At 38.3% G+C, this 23,016-nt stretch overlaps 1 pseudogene; it reads right to left on the bottom strand.

The window, feature by feature from the left end:
* The window catches only part of LOC127618074 (extended synaptotagmin-2-like), a 71,414-nt pseudogene that overhangs the window by 7,936 nt on the left and 40,462 nt on the right, over positions 1 to 23,016 (bottom strand).

Here is a 23,016-nt window from a genome sequence, read left to right as displayed (position 1 = left end):
GCAAAGATGGGATGCTGTTGACCTCAACCGAGGAGGTTATTGGGCGGTGGAAGGAACACTTTGAAAAACTCCTAAATCCCAACACGCCCTCTATGCTGGAGGCAGAGCCGGAGGCTGATGGGGGATCAGATTCTATTTCCCTGGGGGAGGTCACTGAGGTAGTTAAACAACTCCGCTAAAGGCAAATCCCCGGGGATTGATGAGATCAGACCAGAAATGCTGAAAGCTTTGGATGTGGAGGGGGTGTCATGGATGACATGCCTCTTCAACATTGTGTGGAAATCTGGGACAGTGCCTAAGGTGTGGCAGAACAGGGGGGTGGTTCCCCTCTTCAAAAAGGGGGGTCAGAGAGTGTGTGCCAACTAAAGGGGTATCACACTTCTCAGCCTCCCTGGTAAAGTTTACTCCAAGGTGCTGGAGAGGAACAATGTGGTTTTCGTCCTGGCCGTGGAACAACGGAGCAGATCTTTACTCTCGCAAGGATCCTGGAGGGGGCCTGGGAGTATGCCCATCCGGTCTACATGTGTTTTGTGGATCTGGAGAAGGCGTATGACCGGGTCCCCCGGGAGAGACTGTGGGAGTACGGGGTGGGGGGGTCCCTTCTTAGGGTGATCCAATCCCTGTACATCCAAAGCGAGAGCTGTGTCCGGGTCCTCGGCATGAAGTCGAGTTCATTCCATGTGGGGGTTGGTCTCCGCCAAGGCTGCGCTTTGTCACCAATCCTGTTTGTGATATTCATGGACAGGATATCGAGGCGTAGTCGGGGTGGGGAAGGTGTGCGGTTCGGTGGGCTGAGGATCTCCTCGCTGCTTTTAGCAGATGATGTTGTCTTCATGTCATCATCGGTCCGTGACCTTCAGCTCTCACTGGATTGTATGGCAGTCGAGTGTGAAGCGGCTGGGATGAAGATTAGCACCTCTTTTTGTTCCTACCTCACCTATGGTCATGAAGGCTGGGTCATGACCGAAAGAACTAGGTCGCGAGTACAAACGGCCGAAATGGGCTTCCTCAGAAGGGTGGCGGGCTTCTCCCTTAGAGATAGGGTGAGGAGCTCAGTCATCCGTGAGGAGCTCAGAGTAGAGCCGCTGCTCCTTTGTGTCAAAAGGAGGTCAGTTGAGGTGGTTTGGGCATCTGGTAAGGATGCCCCCTGGCCACCTCCCTAGGAAGGTGTTTCAGGCACGTCCAGCTGGGAGGAGGCCTCGGGGAAGACCCAGGATTAGGTGGAGAGATTACATCTCCACACTGGCCTGGGAACACCTCGGGGTCCCCCAGTCAGAGCTGTTTAATGTGGCTCGGGATAGGGAAGTTTGGGGCCCCCTGCTGGAGCAGCTGCCCCTGCGACCCGACTTCGCATAAGCGGTTGAAGATGGATGGAAGTGATTGATCGACGTATTACAGCCAGATTCTCAGAGTCTGCGATGACTTTTATCAGCATTGCAGACATGCTCGCCAGTTGAATTCTTTGACACATTGTCTTCAAAAGTTAAGAATCAGGGTGTATCGAATCGTACCGGTTTATGACATAAAAAGTATTAAAAAACAACCAAAGTGCACAGAGCTCACCATTCACACGTCCAACCCTTGCATGGCATCCATACAAAAGCAATAGTTAAAAGTAATTGCAAAAATGGAAAGGTGAAGTTAGTTCTGAGAAAAGGTCACTTGGCATATTTTAGCATCTAGGCAATGGCATTCATACATTTAAATGTTGCTAAAGTGTCCAAATACTGGCTGTTTCTCAATGCAAAGAATGGTGTTCTGCTCTCATTAAGTGCAGTCTTGCCTAGTTAACTTGAAAGAATGAACTCGGAAGGACATGAGGATTCGGTGAAGGATGATGTTGAATGAGTTCACGAGAGCATAAGAATGCAAATTCAGAAATGGCAACTATTTCAGGCCATTTTATGTAGGCAGCACAGAGCCTGATTACTTTATTTTAATTAATGCAAGAATACAAAACAAATAAGAGTATGTAGAGCAAATTAAAGAGTATTAGGAGTTCAAATTAAATGATAATCATGTTCTCTTTTAGCTCATGTATTTACTTTCCATAATAATATCCATTTATGTTTTAAGATCAATTATGAAAATGTTTAAATAAAAGGAATCTTTCCAGATCAGAGTCTGACTACTTACTGGGTTACACATCTTAAATTAGGAATTATACCCACCTAGTTTAAGTGCAATGATTGGAGAAATGAAAATGTATACAGAACGGTAAATTGCAGACATGACTTTGGATCTTGTGGGTTCTCGTCTGATTTAAATGCAATGTAAACAAATAAGTATATATAAAAAAAAAGATAGAAATGCCAATGCCAGTAACAGTACAATTAGATCGTTTCTTAAATTAGACAGTATTTTCAGACTCTTTGATGCATTTAATCGTTTGAGGATCACCTGAACAAAGTGCAGCTCCTCATATAGAAGATATTTAACTGCACTTGCCTTCACCTTGCTATTTTCAATCTCAAATAATATTGATCATTAATATGGAAGATGAAACACATAGTAAATTACTACTTCAAGCTAAAGAAACAGCTTAAAATGTTGATGACAATTTCAGCCAAGTCAGTTTTAATGATTTATCAAAATGAATGACCATCCACTAACAAGAATGCAGGTGGAAATTTGATAATGTTACTAATCGGAGTCGGAAGTGATGACCCTAAAATTGTGATAAATGAATATTGTACCAGTTATTCTGAAAAATCTCGCTCACATTATCTCATGTCTTATTGTGTGTTAGTAAGTTTCTTACGATTGGTCATAGATAGGGTTGAGCGTCTTCTTGAGTGTGCTGGTTTTTCTGCGGCCACTCCGGCTTTTGTCTGGCAACAGGTACAGACGGATATAGGGATCAGAGCCATCTCTGGTCAGTGCGATGAGGTTTCTGAGTTTATAACACACAGAAACACATAATCACACAAATGCAAGAGGAATATTAACACAGAAACCTGTTCAGACAATTTCTGTTTGTCATACATTTATGCATATTCAAACACAAATGCAAACACGTGTCCCCTATTATTGAAGGGTTAGTTCACCCCAAAATCTCATAATTTACTCACCCTCATGCCATCCCAGAAGTTCAGTTCAGTTTTATTATTTATCCCTTTGGACAATTTTATTTGCACAAATGTCACTTTAAATCATTCCAAAAAATATATATATATATTCAGGTTAGGGTTATATGGATTTGTCAGGATATACTCAAATAAGGTTAATGAATTGTACAAAATAAAACATAATAAATAACGAGACAAAAACTACAAGTTCAGCCTACTAACTTCTACAGGGCTTGATGAATTAGTTTCTAAATCTTTTAGTTCTTCCCCCGGCATACTATATCTATGCCCTGATGGCATAAGATCAAATTCTTTGTAAAAAAAAAATAAAATTTAGACAATTCAGTAATTTCTCTATTAATTGTTTGTTATAAATTTCCTTACGCTGAACTTGTTGCACTCCTATCACCTTGGAAGCAGATGTGTATGACTTTCTATCTTCAGCAGAACATAAACAAATATTTTTAGAAGAACATTTCAATTCTGTAGGTCCTTACAATGCAAGTGATTGGTGGCCAGAAATTTGAACCTCCAAAAATCATATAAATGAAACAAAATAGTTCAGTGGATTAATCTATATCTTCAGAAGAGATATGATAGTTGTAAGAAACAGAACAATATTTAAGTCCTTTTTTCTCTTAATCTCCACCTATCTATCAGTTGTTAAAATGAAATTAAACAGGAACCACATGTGACTATAAGTGGATATTTATGATAAAAAAAAAGGACTTCTATATTGATCTGTTTCTCACATACACTTAATCAGTTCACTTGCATCGTATGGACCAACAGAACTGAGATATGATTCTAAATGTCATACACGTATACAGCCATGGCCAAAAGTATTGGCAGTGACATACATTTTGTGTTTTGCAAAGTTTGCTGCTTCAGTATTTGTAGATATATGTTCACATGTTTCTATGGTATACTGGAAAACAATGATGAGCATTTCATAAGTTTTAAAGGCTTTTATTGGCAAAAACATTCAATATATGCAAAGAGTCAATATTTACATTATTGACCCTTGTTCTTCATAACCTCTGCAATTCGCTCTGGCATGCTGGATATCAGCTTCTGGGCCAAATCCTGACTGATGGTGATCCATTCTCGCTTTATTAGTGCTCATGATTTGATCACAATTTGTGGGCTTCTGCTTGTCCACTTGCCTTTTGAGGATTGACCACAGGTTCTCTATGGGATTAAGATCTGGGGATTTGCCTGGCCATGGATCCAAAATTTCAATGTAATGATCTCTGAGCCACTTCATTGTCACTCTTGCCTTGTGACATGGTGCTCCATCATGCTGTAAAATGCACGGATCACCAAATTGCTCCTGGATCGTTGTGAGAAGTTGCTCTTGCAGGATGTTTTGATACCATTCTTTATTAATGGCAGTGTTTTTGGGCAGAATTGTGAGAGAGCCCACTCCCTTGGATGAAAAGCAACCCCACACATGGATGGTCTCAGGATGCTTCACTGTTGGCACGACACAGGACTCATGGTAGCAGTCACCTTTTCTTCTCCGGACTATCGATTTTTCAGATGTCCCAAACAGTCGGAAGGGGCTTCAGAGAAAATAACTTTGAACCAGTCTTCTGCTGTCCAATCCTTGTACTTCCAGCAGGATTTCAGTCTGTCCTTGATGTTTTTCTTGGAGAGAAGTGGCTTCTTTGCTGCCATTCTTGACACCAGGCCATTGTCCAAAAGTGTTCACCTCACTGTGTGCACTCACACCAACCTGCTGCCAATATTGAGCAAGCTCTGCACTGGTGGTGACACGATTCCGTAGCCGACTCCTCAGGAGGAGACGGTCCTGGCACTTGCTGGACACTCAGGAACGTCTTGAAGCCTTCTTCACTGCAGCTGAACCTCTCTCCTTGAAGTTCTTGATGATCCGGTAAATGGTTCTTTCAGAAGCAATATTCTTTGCAGCAATTTCCTCGCATGTGAGGCCATTTTGATGCAAAGTGAGGATGGCTGCACATCTTTCTTTAAAAGGTAACCATTGCTAACAAGAACACAATGATTTTATAATCTCTTATAATCAAATCAGAATGATTTCACCTGACTAGCACTCGTTCACACTTTCCCAGGTGCTGCTGATATGATCAGTGAAATTATGTTAGTTGGTCATTTTTTTGCCAGGACCCAAAAACAATGAAATTTGGGTTTTTGTGATAAAGTTAATTTGTTTGGCCAGTGAATGCATCTGATCACTCTGCACAATAATCTAGAAACAATGTGAATCAGAAGTTGAAGCAGAAAACTTTGTGAAACACAAAATGTATGTCACTACCAATACTTTTGGCCATGGCTGTATGATGGTTATTAAATGATGAGAGAATGATAATTTTTAGGTGAATTATCCCTTTAACACACACTAATCAACAAGACACAAAGCTTGCAATTATAACACAACAGAACCTGTCTTATGCCTCTTAAACACAACACTGCTTTCATAGACGTCGGATTGTGGTATCGTTCATATTCCAAAACTGTCCGTCTTGTCATGGACGTCATAGCATTTTGAAATTACACGACGAATCGGTGACGGGGGTGAACACATTACAAAACATTTCACTACTTACGAATCACCGACGAATCTGCCTGGACTCCAAATTTCGTTTCACAACAGAATACACGCGAGAAGTGATACGAGATACGAAAACAAATGCATGATCATATGTTATGCATTTCAGAATATGATGTGTGTGTATTTAATCGCCTAAAGGCATCATATATTATATTGGTTACAATATTAAAAGTAACTCCTACTGAAAAATCTACGTATTTCCTTAACTGACTGTCCAAGAGAATTGGCAATTTCTCTTTCTCCACCCGGTTGTGGTACATGTCAGATGAAACATCAAATCTGGTGCTCCTGCCAATGTTCTAGAGATGCACCGATTGCAATTTTCTTGGCCGATTCAGATTTCAGATTCAGATTTTCTTACTAAAAACTATCATTGACCGCATACACAAACAAAATCTACCTTTCTTCAATGCAAAATTTTATTTTCATAATAAAATAAATTATTAAACATTACAATTTCCCCCAAACTGCACTAAGTTACAGGATCTTCTCTCACTTAAACAACTCTCAAAATAAAATGCTCTGTGACTGGAAAGAGGTAGAAATAACAATTAACTGCAAATTAGTTGCTTTATATAAGAAAACCGATGTCATTTTCCACTATTTTTATAAATGGACCTTTTTCTCTTTATTACTCGTCTAACAAAACAATTCCAAAGATTACAAGCCTAAGAACAAAACTGACGTGTCCAATACGCTCAACATTGACATTAAGCTTACGTTAGATGTCCAAAAATCAGTTGTAAAACTGATTGCTGCTTCGGGATCAGCTTGTAACCATACCTGTAAACACTCCCAAGGAGTTTTCCAAGGAGTCTCCCGTATTTCACACCCATCTCCCGCCTTCTCCCGTTTTTTTATTGAATAATCACATCAATATATTATTCCAAGGTTGTCCAGTTGCCAGATCTTGTATGAAACGCATCCTACTCACACAATAGACACATCATACAAATTTCTAATAATTTTTGACCTCAACCTGCAACCAAAACCCAGCTGCACTGTTGATATCTGCACAGGCAGTAGACGCAGGAAGTTGAATCAAGCATCACTGGTAGATTGGAGGAGAAGACTCAGGTGGTGCTCCGGTGAAAAAAAAAATATACACACACACACACACACACACACACACACACACACACACACACACACACACACACACACACAAATTTAACAACAGCTGGACGGAGGAAATGAATTTCATATCCCGAAGCCATATCAACAATACCTTTTGCAATGTGTGTCGCACTGATTTTAATATCGGACACGGTATTTTCGCTGCTCATACCAAGGAAAGATAGGAGAAGCTGCTGACATGTGGCTGGCTCTGAGTTCTGGCTAGCTTTAGCCGCTTTCCCTTTTTTAGCTTCTTTTTTAAAATGGGCATTTTCAGCTGGGTGATGGTGTTTTAAGTGTCTAAATTAGGTTTGTTGTTCCGAACGTTATTGTGGTGGTTCCCCCGCGGTTTACTTTAGCCTTACAATCATTACAAATTGCGAACTTTATGTATTCTTCACAGTGATGACCTTCCACACCAATGACATGTTTACATGCCGCTGTGACGTTATTGCCTGCGCTGCTGGCAACAAAACGGACCGGCTTGGAATCGGAAAGACGTGAGGCTGACCGGCCGGTCACTGGTCCGAGCCGAGCATGTGGAAAATCGTCTGATTCTGGTCCCTGGCCGGTCGATCGGTGCATCTCTACAATGTTCCACAAATTTTTCCTCCATTTCTTTGGTCAAATGAGACTTTCATTGATACCGCAGCCATGCTAGTTGACGTTCTGTTGCAGGTACATCAGGACTTTTCCCACTGAAACTTCCTGTGCCCTGTTTCTTGCTCTCTCTCATTGGCTGTAGGTCAATGCTGCAGTTGTATTCAGTCAAAACATATTTCACACTGCACAATTTGGAATCGCAGACAGGTCCAAATATTTAATATCCTAGATATCTCGCTGATATCGGCGACGCGTCGGCACTTCTCTCAGATCATGTCTTTGATTTTTCAAACATTGCGATCGTCGCTCACGGGAGCGTGCTCTGATTTGCCTATGATTTCAAGCTTTTGTCGGCGAGCTCCACAAAACTGTCGGCGAGCGAAAATCAGGCTTAAAATCGTGTAGTGTAAACTTGGCATTAAACTAAATCACAGATCATCTTTCTAATATTTCACTAATGCATGTGATCAGTAAAAAAGTGAAAATCAGAACAACCAAAGCCAGCAAATAAAATGACTTGAAAGGTGTTAAGATGGAGTATAAAGCAATAAAATGCAGAAAGAATAACACATATTTGTGCATATGTGTATATTCTCACCGACATGCATGAACCACTACAATGAGTTTGTTCCTTTGGGAGCTGTGTCGAATTGTGAGCTGGACTTCACCAAGCGGATATTGGCTTATTCCAGAGCCACTGTAAGAGAGAAACTATGTGTTAAGAGGTAACACGTGCAAGTACCACACTTAAAAAAAAAAAACACACACACTGAACATAGGCCTCTGATAATGTAAATGTTCTATACATTGAGCAAGTGTGCCACACCACACAGACACGGACACAGACTTACTTTTGTAGTTGCTGTAATCTCTGTTGCAGTTCAAGTGTAGCACAAGGCAGTGAAATGTCAGAAGCCAGACTGTGCATAGAGTCTCTGTGAGACGGGTGCTTGTGCGAGCTACTGATCCCCAGACAGGAGATACTGCGGCCTGTCTCTGCTAACCTCACTGGGGAGCCACCTGATCCTCTTTTCCCTTGCGGGGCATCTGGTGGAGAGGTAGGTAATGGGTTGTGTGGTGTCTGGATGACTGTGGAGTTGCTGGTTGCTGTTTGAGGTTGCGAGGAAACAGAAGTGTGTCTGACTCGGACAGATGATGGCTGACTGGACAAAACCTCCTTCTCCAAACAGAGGACCTATTTACACAAAATTATACAGTATTCATAAAGGCAAAGATTTACTCTGCTCATACTGTATATCGACCATTTAGTCATCCTAACAACACACACACACACACACACACACACACACACAAACCATACTCTTTTTCAAATGAAAAACAAACACACAATTCCTTTGAATCACACACGTACAAAGAAACAGACACACCAACCCTGAGAGCAATCTTGAGTTTGAGGGTGCTGCTGGGACCGGAGTTCTGCAGGGGAACTGCTGATTCAGTGTCATTTCTGGCTCCTTCAGAAGAGAACTAAGTGCCACTTGCACACTACCCAGAGAGCACTTGTGTTTACTATCCCTCACCTCAGACAAAAAGAAAAAGCATCTGTGATTATCAGTTTACTTCTCACTAATACAAAACTAGAAAGAACGAATTGCACCATGTGATAGCCTCATTTATTTGCATGTGCTATCTGCATTGTTTTAGCCCATGATAAACTAAAATAATTATGCAAATCAGGTAACAGTGCAAACACACCCAAATTTCTTGGATAAACAATCTGCATGTCGTAATTCTTGCAGGCCAGTGCAAGGTTAGTGCTAGGTTTTGGAGGATGCCACTGATTTGCACGATCGAGCACACTACTGGAACTGTACAGCATCACTACACAACTGCAATCCAACATGTTTATGTCGAAAAGTATTTCTTCTTTTCATGACTGTGTGTGTATATATGTATATATATACACACACAGTCATTACATATATATATGTATGTATGTATGTATGTATGTATGTATGTATGTATGTATATATATATATATATATATATATATATATATATATATATATATATATATATACACACACATACATACAGTGGATATAAAAAGTCTACACACCCCTGTTAAAATGCCAGGTTTTTGTGATGTAAAAGAATGAGACAAAGATAAATACATTTTCCACTTTTAATGTGACCAATAATGTGAACAATTCAATTGAAAAACATACTGAAATCTTCGTGGGGGGAAACCTTACAATAACCTGGTTGCATAAGTGTGCACACCCTCTTATAACTGGGGATGTGCCGTGTTCAGAATTAACCAATCACATTCAAACTCATGTTAAATAGAAGTCATTACACACCTGCCATCATTTAAAGTGACTCTGATTAATCACAAATAAAGTTCAGCTGTTCTAGTAGGATTTTCCTGACATTTTCTTAGTTGCATCTCAGAGCAAAAGCCATGGTCCCCAGAGAGCTTCCAAAGCATCAGAGGGATCTCATTGTTGAAAGATATCAGTCAGGACAAGGGTATAAGAATTTCCAAAGCATTAGATATACCATGGAACACAGTGAAGACAGTCATCATCAAGTGGAGAAAATATGGCACGACAGAGACATTACCAAGAACTGGACGTTCCTCCAAAATTGATGAAAAGACGAGAAGAAAACTGGTCAGGGAGGCTTCCAAGAGGCCTACAGCAACATTAAAGGAACAGCAGGAATTTCTGGCGAGTACTGGCTGTGTGCTACATGTGACAACGATCTCCCTTATTCTTCATATGAATGGGCTATGGGGTAGGGTGGCAAGACGGAAGCCTTTTCTTACAAAGAAAAACATGCAAGCCCGGCTGAAGTTTGCAAAAACAAACATCAAGTCTCCCAAAAGCACGTGGGAAAATGTGTTATGGTCTGATGAAACCAAGGTTGAACTTTTTGGCCATAAAACGCAAAAACAACACTGCACATCACCCAAAGAACACCATACCCACAGTGAAGCATGGTGGTGGCAGCATCAAGTTTTGGGGCTGTTTTTCTTCAGCTGGAACCGGGGCCTTAGTCAGGGTGAAGGGAATTATGAACAGTTCCAAATACCAGGCAATTTTGGCACAAAACCTTCAGGCGTAAGTTAGAAAGCTGAAGATGAAGAGGAAGTTCACCTTTCAGCACGACAACGACCCAAAGCACACATCCAAATCCACAAAAGCATGGCTTCACCAGAAGAAGATTAACGTTTTGGAATGGCCCAGACCTGAATCCAATTAAACATCAGTGGGGTGATCTGAAGAGGGCTGTGCACAGGAGATGTCTTCGCAATCTGACAGATTTGGAGCACTTTTGCAAAGAAGAGTGGGCAAATATTGCCACGTCAAGATGTGCCATGCTAATAGACTCCTACCCAAAAAGACTGAGTGCTGTAATAAAATCAAAAGGTGCTTCAACAAAGTATTAGTTTAAGGGTGTGCACACTTATGCAACCAGGTTATTGTGAGTTTTTGTATTTTTCCCCCTCAAAGATTTCAGTTTGTTTTTCACTTGAATTGTTCACATTATTGGTCACATTAAAAGTGGAAAACGTTCTGACATGATTTATCTTTGTCTCATTCTTTTACATCACAAGAACCTGGCATTTTAACAGGGGTGTGTAGACTTTTTATATCCACTGTACGTACATGCATACATACATACATACATACATATGTGTGTGTGTGTGTGTGTGTGTGTGTGTGTGTGTGTGTGTGTGTGTGTGTGTGTGTATGTATGTATGTATGTATGTATATATATATATATATATATATATATATATATATATATATATATACACACACACACACACATACACACACACACGTGTGGTTGTGGATTTCTCAAAATTAAACATTTCAAAAACTATTTTACCAACTCTACATTTTACGGATTATCCACCACAGAGAAATTACAGAAGGCAGACAGATGTAAACAACATTACCTCATCTTAATACTTATTAATTACTTAGCATTCCAACTTATGGGACAGTTTCTTCAAAAATACCTCAACTTCCAGTTCCTGAGTGCGGGGGTTGTTGATAAGAAACGAAAAGGTCTCCTCCCACAGTGGCTCACTTGTTTTATACCTCACCTGAAAACACAGGAGCAAACAAACGAAGGAAAAAAAAAGTCCAGGGCTTAATACACTTTGACATGATCATTGGTATTCCTTGTATTACTTGTCTCCAGCAGGATACAGTTCATGAATGAATGTTACCTTGCTTGTGTTAGTCTTTTGTCCTACAGTCAGTTTGACAAAAGGGTTTGGATCTATGCTCACTTTCTTCCCAGACTGTAAAAGAGCATATTCCATTTTACAATATGTTATGACAATCTCAACAAATCTATTTCTACTATCTGGTAGCATAATTCAACATATCTTGCTTTTTAGGGTTAATTTTGATTCCATAAATCAGTTAGCCTATTTTTATTATTATTATTATTATTATTATGTTGCTTAATAGTGGTGTGATAAAATATACAGCAGTAGTTGGATGGCTGTTTTTTGCTAAATTAAATGACTTGAAATGCATGCAACAGTGCACAAGGAAAGAATACATAAATGGAACATTTTTAAGAAATAAGTCCAAATCACAAAAAAGCAACAACAAAAAAAAAGCATACATACAGTGACCTCCATAAGTACTGGGACAGTGAGACACGGATCATAATTTTTGTTCTGAAAGCCACCACAATGGATTTTAAATGAAGCATGACTATATGACTGTAGTACAGACAGTCAGTTTTAATTTGAAGGGATTTACATCCAAACTGGGTGAACATTTTCCGAATTACACCATGTATTATCCTCAAAAGTAATGGGACAAACCTACATAATCATAAATTACATCTTTTTCTAAATATTTGGTTGAAAATCCTTTGCAGTGACTTTCTGAAATCTGGAACCCATGGACATCACCAAATTCTTGTTTTCCTCCCTAGTGATGCTTTGCCAGGCCTTTACTGCCACTGTTTTAAGATGATACTTGTTTGTGGGTCTTTCTGTTTTCAGTTCTGTCTCCAGCAAGTAAAATGCAAGTTTAATTGGGTTGAGGTCAGGTGACTGACCTAGCCATTAAAGAATACTCCACTTATTTGCCTTAAAAATCTCTTTGGTTGCTTTCGCAGTATGTTTTGGTCACTGTCCATCAGTACTGTGAAATGCCATATTCTCAGTTTTGGCTGAATCTCAGCAGAAAGTATAGCGTTAAACACTTCAGAATGAATCCTGCTGATTCTGTCAGCAGTCATCATCAACAAACACTAGTGACCCAGTTCCATTGGCAGCCATACATGCCCATGACATAACACTGCCTACACCATGTTTCACAGGTGATGTGGTTCAATCATGTAAATTCCTTTCTTCAAACTCTTCTCTTCCCATGTTTCTGGTACTGTACAGGTTCATCTTAGTTTCATTTGTCCAAAGAAAAGTGTTCCAGAACTTGGCAGGCATTTTAAATGCTTTCTGTCAGTCTATTCTGGCCTTCCTATTCTTGAGGCTTACCAGTGATATTGCACCTTGTGGTAAACCCGCTGTATTTACTTTCAATATGTATTTTCTTGATTGTAGATTTTGACAATAATACACCTACCACCTGGAGTGTGTTCTGACTTGTCTTCATGTTGTAAATTGTTATTTCTTCACAAAAGGTTGGAATTTTGTGATCCTCCACCACATTCTTGCAGGGTCATCCAGGCCTTTAATTTTGCCATCTCTCTGATAGACTTGTTTTGTTTTTTCAGCCTAATGATGACCTGCTTTACTTGCACTGACAGCTCTTTGGACCTCATTATTACAGTTTACAGCAACAGCTTCCAAATGCAAATTCTACATTTAGAATCAGCTCCAGACCTTTTAACTGCCTAATTGTTTTTATTAAATAACCTGGGAACAGCCCACACCTGGCCATGAAACAGCTTTTCAGATGATTGTTCCATTACTTTGAACCTCCTGAAAATGGGGGTCGGTGTATAAAACATGCAGTAATTCCTAAACTATTCACCTAATTTGGATGTAAATAATAATTTCAAATCCATTGTGGTGGTGTACACAGCCAAAATATAAAACAATTGAAAAGTGTCTCACTGTCCAAATAATTATTTAGGGCATGTAGTTAAAACATAAAAGCCATGAAATCATTAATTTCCAGATATTGAATGCAGTGCCTGTGATGCATGCCACCGTACGACATGCACGCATTCTCAATGTACCTTGAGGCCTTTAAAAGGAGGTTTGTGGCCATCAGGGTTAAAGTCAAAAGGATTAGTCTTTCCACAGGAATGGTTGAGAAAATTTGAAAACAGGAAAGTTAATGTAAGAGGACATGCAAGAATGATAGTTAGATCAGATCAATCTAACAGATTCTTAAAGGGATAGTTCACCCAAAAATGAAAATTCAGTAACAATTTACGCAACCATGTGTTGATTCAAACCGATATGCTTACTTTCTTATGTGGGACACAAAAGGAGATGTTAGTCAGAATGACAGCCTCAGTCACAAGTAGGGCTAGGTATCGATTTTGATACATTTTAGGCACCGACCGAATTACTGGCATCAAGGAAAAACACTAGAATCACAAAATGGTTTTAGTTCCAGGGCTGAGAAAGAATGTTATCAGTAACATTGCTAACACTGTTCTACATTACAGAGAAATACTAAACTGTAATAAGAAGCATTTAAAATACAATTTTTACAAGCACACGCACAATGCGACACCGGGAAAAGGGGTAATGATTCTGAATGTGTCGGGAAAAACCAGCAAGAGACTGTCTGAACATTTTGTTAATTTATAGAGAGAAATGCGCATTTGGGTTGAGCAAACAGACGATGATCTCGGGTTGTCAGTGATCAGCTACAGCTGATGCCTTTGACCATGTCATGATGATATTTTGCTAGTTTTCCCATTAATCTATTAAATTATTATTATTAAAAGACTATTATTATTATCAAATTAATATTACAAATAATTTGCCCATAAACACAACGTTTGAAGAAAAACTCTTTATTATATTATTAAGTACAGATGACAGAAAAGCCGCATATGGGCATATATGATGCGCTGATACAGAGGTGAGCAGTCTCGTGGACAACATTCATCTAAAGATCTAATAATGCATTCCGATTTAAATTTTTTATGAGTGCTGCAAATGACCTCAGACATCTCAGTTCAGGAGGTGCTTTGAGTTCAGTTCACTTTATTTCCTCAGAGCAGTTTATTGTGAACGCAACTCTGCAGCCTGTAAAATAATACAAACTATAATAATACAAAAACACGTTCACCTCGAACCATGATTTATATTTCAGTGATTATTGTCATCATTATAATTATTATTTTTACATTTATAATTGTTTATATGTCTTCATTTGTGTAAGTAATTTTCCACCTGCATGTTTAGACGGATTCTTGCCTGACGGTAAATGGAAAGGTGGTTACACACACACACACACACACACACACACACACATATATATATTTTATCACTTTATTATTTATTTATTTGCTTTTTCATTTGTTTGGAGTGCAATTTGAATTTAGAAATGTATTTCATTTAAGTTTTTTAAAATAAATAATTACATTTTCAAGGCAAAATCACTAAAGCAAGAATATTCACTAATCCCTCAGCCCGAGGTTTCTGATGTAATTGGATATATATTGTGAAGGAGGAACTAAACTAATTTATTCACACACATGATATATTTTCCTGGATAACAAAATAGCTGTCGGTTTGAGAATGCACAGATGAAGCTCCTTTGCCAGAGAGATGTTGAGACTGTTGTAAAACCATCTTTCAAAAAGATGAAAAGATGTTTTAAATGCACTTATGTTTTTTCCCGTTTCATTTGAACTTTTAGTTAAAATACATTAAAAAAAATAAAGTTCAAAGTTTGAAATCAAGGCGTCTTGCTTTACTGTGTAGACTTAACCCTAACCCTGCTTAACGAAAATTACCCCACAGTACCACCTAGCGTCCAACCACTGGTAATACCACTGTTAGTCGTTTTCCTGTTTTTCCTGAGTCTTTCTTTTTACCAAAGTATCGAAAAAAGTACCGTTTAGGAACTGGTATCGAAGTCAAGGTATCAAATTTTGAACGATACCATCCCTAGTCACATGATGCAATGAATGTTGGCTGACACCGTGTCCTAACTACACGCGACGCGACGCCGCGACACGCGATAAAAGGTATCTTTTCCATGTTAATCAGAGTTTTTGTCCTAACCAGACGCCACGGCGACACGCAAAGTTTCTAATTTAGAAACGGTTCCTATTTCTGCGACGTCGTGGCTGACAGATCCGCCCACACACAGATATCATTGGATGGAAGTTCTGCGTGTCATGAATATTTAATCATCAAACATGATGACGAGGAACTGATTGTCGAAGTTCAAAGGCATTCAATTCTCTACGATAAATCCCACAAATTCCACAAAGACATCAGGAAAAAGGATTCCGTCTGGAGAAGTATAGCTGAAGCATTGAATACACATGGTAAGTTAAGTTTAGACTTTCATCTACAGCGAATGAATGAATGAATGTAGCATTTAGATATAGTAGGCTACTAATGACGCATCAACCTGTGTAAAACAAATTCCGCTTTATTTTCAATGTAAAGTAGAGTGAATAGGCATGACGATTTGTGTCCCTGTATCCAGGGGTGTCATTCCAGACAATCTACTAAAATACAGGCAGGGTGGGGAGTCGCAATGACAATGACAGTAGTCCAAGCTGTGCACACTCGGCGCGCGCGAGGCAGATCTGGCCGCGCCCGCGCTGCTCGTAGTAGAGATATTCAGAGATATTCAGAGGTAGTCAATAATATTTTGTTAATGTTTTGATTTTTAATGATGTTATTTCTTGATTTGATTATGTCCTTACCCATTTCCAATGCGAGTGCGGGTGCGGGCCAGCAGTGCGCTTTCACAGAGAGATTCCGCCCACACGCTGTTCTGAATGGCTGTGATTTTTGATTGACGTGTGGCGTCTCACAGTCGCGTCGCGTCTAGTGTGGACAGACACACTTGCTGTCGCTGGAATTTTATCGCGTCGCGTGTAGTTAGGACACGATGTGAGGCTAACATTTTGCCCAACATCTCCTTTTGTTTTTCACAGAAGTCATCATACAGATTTGGAACAACATAAAGGCAAATTATGATAAAATGTTATTTTAAGGTGATCTATCCCTTTAATTAAAGAGTACTAAAACAGATACAATCTATTAATTTCCGTAAAAAGTAAGTTTAGCGGTGTAAGCGACTGTAAAAATCATATTAGAAAACAGCAGCAATATATTTTTTATTTAGCAAATTGTAAAAATACAGCTGTCAAATAGGCTGTTATTTTTATTTTACACTGCAAAACAATGCCAGCAGGGCTTTAAAGCCCCCCCCCCCAAAAAAAGGTGATATTGAAGAATGACTTCTCTCTAGCTCTAGACCAGGAAATTTAAAATCACATGTCTAAGAAAGACTAAGCTGTATTTACAAAAACAAATGCGACCTCAGAATCACCTAAAAATTAATAAACAAAGAGTGTAAATAGTTGGTAACTGATGATCTCATAAAATACATAATATACACAATATTTTGTCAATTTAGACTGTTACTGATTATTTGTGGCCGTTTTCGTTGAAATGTAATGTCCATATGTAATTTTCTTGCAACAAACTGTAATTATGTTACACATGCCTTAATGGTGGCAATTCACATGTACCAGATAAACACATTTGTTGTCATTCACTTGTTAGGGTAGGACAACCTTAATGCCCAATCACGCTGTTAAGTACCCAGTAAAATCTAGGTCTTGAGAACCACGATGCAGATTTCTGGTAAACTCACAAATAAAGTTCTATAGAGAGAGTCAGGTTTCTCACAAAAGACTAGACCAGAGGCCCTCCTCTCCTTCAGGTTTCCACAGTCAAAGTTGCCATCAAAGACACTCTTCATTGGAGGAGCAAGGCACAATGAAAAGCATTAATAAAGTGGGTATTTTAAATAAAGAAAGCGGGACTATATTTGCTTCAAGAGATTCAGTTACACAATCCTATAATTTCATATTTAAATGTGCTAATTAAATGACAATATTGCTTAGCGGCCAGCAAAATGTAATTTGTACAAAGTACCTTGCAGATGCTACGACTGGGTGGAATGGTATTCTCTGCACACATCAGTGCAGTAAGACATTTTAGAGTGAGAAAATGTGTGTTTGTTCATATATGTATTTAAATTAATTTAGACTATTGTAGATTATATGCAAAAAACCTGCATACTAAAAGAAGAACCTAAAAAGTGTATATGCTGATAAGCATGAACGAATGTAAGACTTCTTCCTTCTTCAGAAATTAGGTAAAAATCGACCTATATTTTTAGGCAGATGCTGTGCACACACACTCTAAATATACTCATTATTGTTGTTCTTACCGGCAAATTTCTGGCAGAATCCAGGTAAACAACTAGCAGAGCTGAAGAGAGATTGTCATTAGCCCTTATGCCTCTCAGAACCTGATGAGAGAATAAATGTGAGGGAAGGTGAGAAAAAACTGATCAAAGGTTTAGCTTGTGTTTTTTCTCCATGAAGTCTATCTGTGAGAAAATAAGTTTGTGTGGGTGTATATGAAAATGCATACTTGATCTAGTTTTTCAGAACTTGGGTACAATGACAGCCACTCTAATCTCAGATGAAGCTTGCCTGTAGTTACTTCTTCCAAGTCAAACCACTGCGATAAAAACATGAGTGATCAGTATACTGGAATGGCAGCTATGGAAACAACATTTAACTCATTCTAAATCGCTGATTAAACAAACTTTCAAAGTTCCTAAGAAAGGACAGCATGTTGATAATTTTTTTGTAAAACAAAAACACCCAAAACTGCCAATACTGAAAAATGTTAACTCCATAAATATACTTCTAACAAATTACACTGTAATCTATTGTTGGGGTTCCACTAATGTATATTAGTAGGCATAAACTATGGGATGTTGTTCAAATGTGTATGATTTCATCATTGTTTGTCATTTACATAATTCCAAATCTAAATGTGAAATTGTGCATTGATCCTATGGTGGGCCATTAATTAGAGGATACTGAAATAAACCTGTTGGTGACATTTGCTAAGGATGTGAGCTGTAAATTAAATTTGTGAGAATGTGAGTGTGACTGTATTACCTCATCAACCTTCTGTTCCTTATGGAGCTCACTCAAGTCAATCATTAGGCTGGAAAAAAAATTAAAACATTTCAAGAAAATGTCATTATAATATAGTTGTCACATACAAAGACTATTATATAGCACCTGCCCAAGAAGTCATCTTTATCTGGATCTTCATCGAACAGCTCAATTTCCAGATGTTGTCCTGAATGTTCATATACTAGTGCCTAAAGATGAAACACACAAGTACAAACACATACATGCAAAGATTTTAGTTTTGTGCATGATTATACTGCATGACAACATATCACTTGGTTGTAAGTTTTTTAGTGTCTGTGTATATGTCTCTGTGTGTATAAATGCATTCACCTCATACACCTCATTCCATTTGGGGTGCAGACATTCTTTGATGGTCTTGCTTCTGAAGAGCTGGTTGCAGACCAGCAGCATGCCATATGGGTCTGACTTGCCTTTAATCAGCCCACCCAGATATGTGTCCTTGACTTCAAGATTCTGAGCTTCAAGAAAATGAATCCTAAGAACTCCCTGATGAGAGAGTGAGAGAGAGGGAGAGCAAGAGACAATTAAATGCAATAAAAGTCAATAAGAAATATTACTAAATATAGATCTGAACCAAAAATGTTAGATTTGCTGATGAATGAGCTCTTAGATGTGTGTTGTTCACCTTTGGCATGGGAAATCGTAGTTGTGCCAGTTCAATCTCACCGATCAGTGGTACAGTGATCCGGTTGGGCAGCACCATGTAACTACTGATAATATCCTGAATCATGTGATCTGAGAAGCCACTACCAATGAAAAAAATAATTATTTAATGACATAATTTTCTAATAAAAGATGCTGTTAAAATCTAAAAATTAAGGTAAATACATTGAAACCAGTAAACAAATTGTAAAAGTGAAATTACTGTAATTAGAACTGGATTTCTAGAGAAACAAATAAAGAGCAAATCCTGCACATCCCGGATGTACCGCTGAGACAACAAGAAACATCAAACACTCTCTGACTTCGCCAACAATTTTACAAAAACAAATACACAGGATCATCTGACACTGTTTAATCATGTGGTTTGTAACATTAGCTTAAATAGAGTTTCTAACTTTCATGAGAGTCCTAGACCAGAATTTGGCATCAGAGTTTATGCACCTATAAGTAACTGGCCTGTAGCAACTGGTAATGTTTTAAGTTCCTCAACCCATTCACTCATTTCATTTATCTATTCTTTATCTTGAACACTCAGCTCACTGACATGTACATGGAATTCTTAGCTGGTTGATTATTTATCATACGGTATACAGAAATAGTATTCAATTAAATTGTGTACAATTATATTAGAGACTACATTTTACTGTATAATATTGTTGCATTTGTGTATGTGCACACGTCAGCACAATTAGCTATAAAACATAATATTAAAAGCCCAACAAGACTGTTTTATGCTCTTAGCCTTGTGTCTAAGAGTCTATGGGCCCTCTTTTAAGAGCACTAGCGCCAAGCGCGGCGCTATGCCATAAGTCATACATGCAAAGTCATTGGATTTGGCCTTGAAGTTTTGGTATTTTCCTGCAAGCATGCGCTAAGAGTAGTCGCAAGTGTGTTTGACAAAATTTTGCACGCAAAGTGATAATGGGCAGGGTTAAGTGCAATTTAATTGGGATGTCTGCATTCCTAAATCTACATTCTATTTTATAGGCCATTCCCTGTCAATCACCAGCGATATAAACAAAGAGAGCACATTCAAAAGAAGTTGGTAGAGTAAATGTTGGTAGAGTAAATGTTGGTAGAGTAAATGTTTTAACAGTGATTAATGGAATGCACTTCACTTCTACCGGTCGATTTTTTTATTTTATTTATTGAAACATGAAAAAATTAAACCAAAAATATTTCTACATTGAAATTACACTTCAAATGAAATAAAAATGTAATCAAATTAACAAAGTGGTCAAAAAACAAATTTCGAAATTCAAAGATTTTACCTTTTCCAACTTCTTCCACCATTTTCCTATCACTCCACGATAGGAAAAAAAAAAAAATCACTCCACGACAACAGGTGGAAAAATACCAACATAAATTTGATCTTAAATACAATTGTAAATATAAACATAATAATAATAATAATACAAATTTTAAAATAAACCATGACCCAAATGATAGTTTAAAACAAATATCATATATATCATAAATATTTGTTTTATAAGATGGATATCATAGTCATGGACATAATTAGGTGTTCCACTATATTTATTCAGTTTGGACATTAAATTTATTACAACCTGCTGGTGGAATATCCAAACTGCAATTGTAGGAACTGAGTTTGGACTTTGCACAAAGACAAGACGTGCTTTTGAAAAGTCTTGGCACAATTACAAATTTTTCAGGAAAATAGCTAATTGCGCTTTGCACCACTTAATTTACATACAATACACCCACAGATTGCACAAAAACTCCCACACATGGCCACTTGCACTTTGCACTGGTACAAAAATTAACTTCGAATAAGCGCTAACATGAAAATTGGATAATACTTTCCACATTGTGCTTTACGCACTCAAGAAAATATAGCCTATTATTTTCAAAGCATGAGTCTTATACAGTAAAATCAAAAGGGATATAAAAGCACAAGAAAAAAGGGAATAAAGTTTATACTTAAATAGTTCAAAATCTTTATGCGTCACCATAGAGATAATCAATCAGCAACCAACTAAGTTTAATGGGCATGAAGGAATGAATTATTCTGTCATATACCACAGTTAGTTCCGGTCCTCGAATCTGATTGGATGAGAGACGTTCCATGAGCACTGATGGTGTGACAGCATCAGCACTCAGACACTTCACTGTGTGTATCACTCTGCTTGTGTTCGTGCCATTCTAAACAAAAGTGTAAGTGTAGCGCATATGTGTTAGGAGTTACAGTCTTTATTTTTGAAATTACATATGTTAGCCAGCAGGTGGTGGCAAAAGATAATTTTTGTGTGTAATATGAGCCAGTTGGTGACGTAAAGTGAATCCGTTAGTCACTGATTACATAGAACAGCGCTCTGAGTTTCCACATTGGATACATACTGCTTAAAATGGCGGAGGACATCGCTGTTTCTATAGTGAATGACATTCGCGCACCGGCTACCCCGAAATAGAGAGGAATACCCCACTTGGACGTCTATATTCCACTGAGAAAGCTGACCTTCAGAAAGCTGTAAGCATCTCTGATTGGGTGTGGCAACAGGTGATCGCACTCGCTCCATCTCGCTCTCTCTCTCTCTCACACACACACACACACACACACACACACACACACACACACACACACACACACACGTTTGGTTTCCATGTTTTATGGGGACTTTCCATAGACATAATGGTTTTTATACTGTACAAACTTTATATTCTATCCCCTAAACCTAACCCTACCCCTAAACCTAACCCTCACAGAAAACTTTCTGCATTTTTACATTTTCAAAAAACATAATTTAGTATGATTTATAAGCTGTTTTCCTCATGGGGACCGACAAAATGTCCCCACAAGGTCAAAAATTTCGGGTTTTACTATCCTTATGGGGATATTTGGTCCCCACAAAGTGATAAATACACGCTTACACATCACACACACACACCCGTCTATCATTGTTTATCCAATGACTTGTTAGAAACAGCCATGATACTATTTCTGAAGTGAACATTTTGAATTACTAACAGAGGCTTGGTTGCATCATTTGTTTTGAACCAGCAACGGCAGATTCTGATCGGTCACGTAATAAAGTGGTTTCATGCACAAATGCGTTTTTATGACAGTACTCCGTTTTTCCAATTTTTTTTAAATATACTTGTTCATTGAACTGTTGTATTTAAGCAATAATCACACTCGCAATCGTGCTATATGGCCCTACATCAGCACTGCTGTAATTACCTACGGCCAAATCACAGCAGTGTAGGGCCATATCGCACTCTTGCTCGTGTGATATTGCTTAATTAATGCTAGAAGTCTGTGCAGCAATTGAAATTGAAACTAAATCAGCATTACTTTCAGTTTATTTTTCAGACTATGTCACTATCAAGCAGTCATAATAAGGACTATTGCATGGCAATGTGCAAGTCAATGCACAAAAACATTTCTGGGCCATAAATGTCCACCACAAAGCTACTAAGGGGAAAAAAAAACAGAAGGTCTGAGCATTACAATAACAATATTATTAGAGCAAATTAAAATATGAGATTCAAATAAAAATATTTTCTTTAAGTGCACAATACTTCTACAAGTATTGCTCATTTGGTTCAGCATACATCCAAAATATTTGTTTGCTTTTTCGTATTTTAACATTACACCAAGTGAAAAAAATTTCAAGAAGTCTCCACTTAGGTTTAAACCTAAAAATTATTAATGACACATTTAAAAGACAAAATTCTGAGGCATTAACCTTTATGTGACTGTTGGGCTTGAGCTTCAACATGCTTCAATTATTAATAACAATAACTGCCAAACAG

This window comes from Xyrauchen texanus, chromosome 2 (assembly GCF_025860055.1).
Source record: "Xyrauchen texanus isolate HMW12.3.18 chromosome 2, RBS_HiC_50CHRs, whole genome shotgun sequence".
NCBI lineage: Eukaryota > Metazoa > Chordata > Actinopteri > Cypriniformes > Catostomidae > Xyrauchen > Xyrauchen texanus.
Note: the sequence above shows the minus strand (reverse complement) of the source record. Positions and strands in the feature narration are given on the sequence as shown.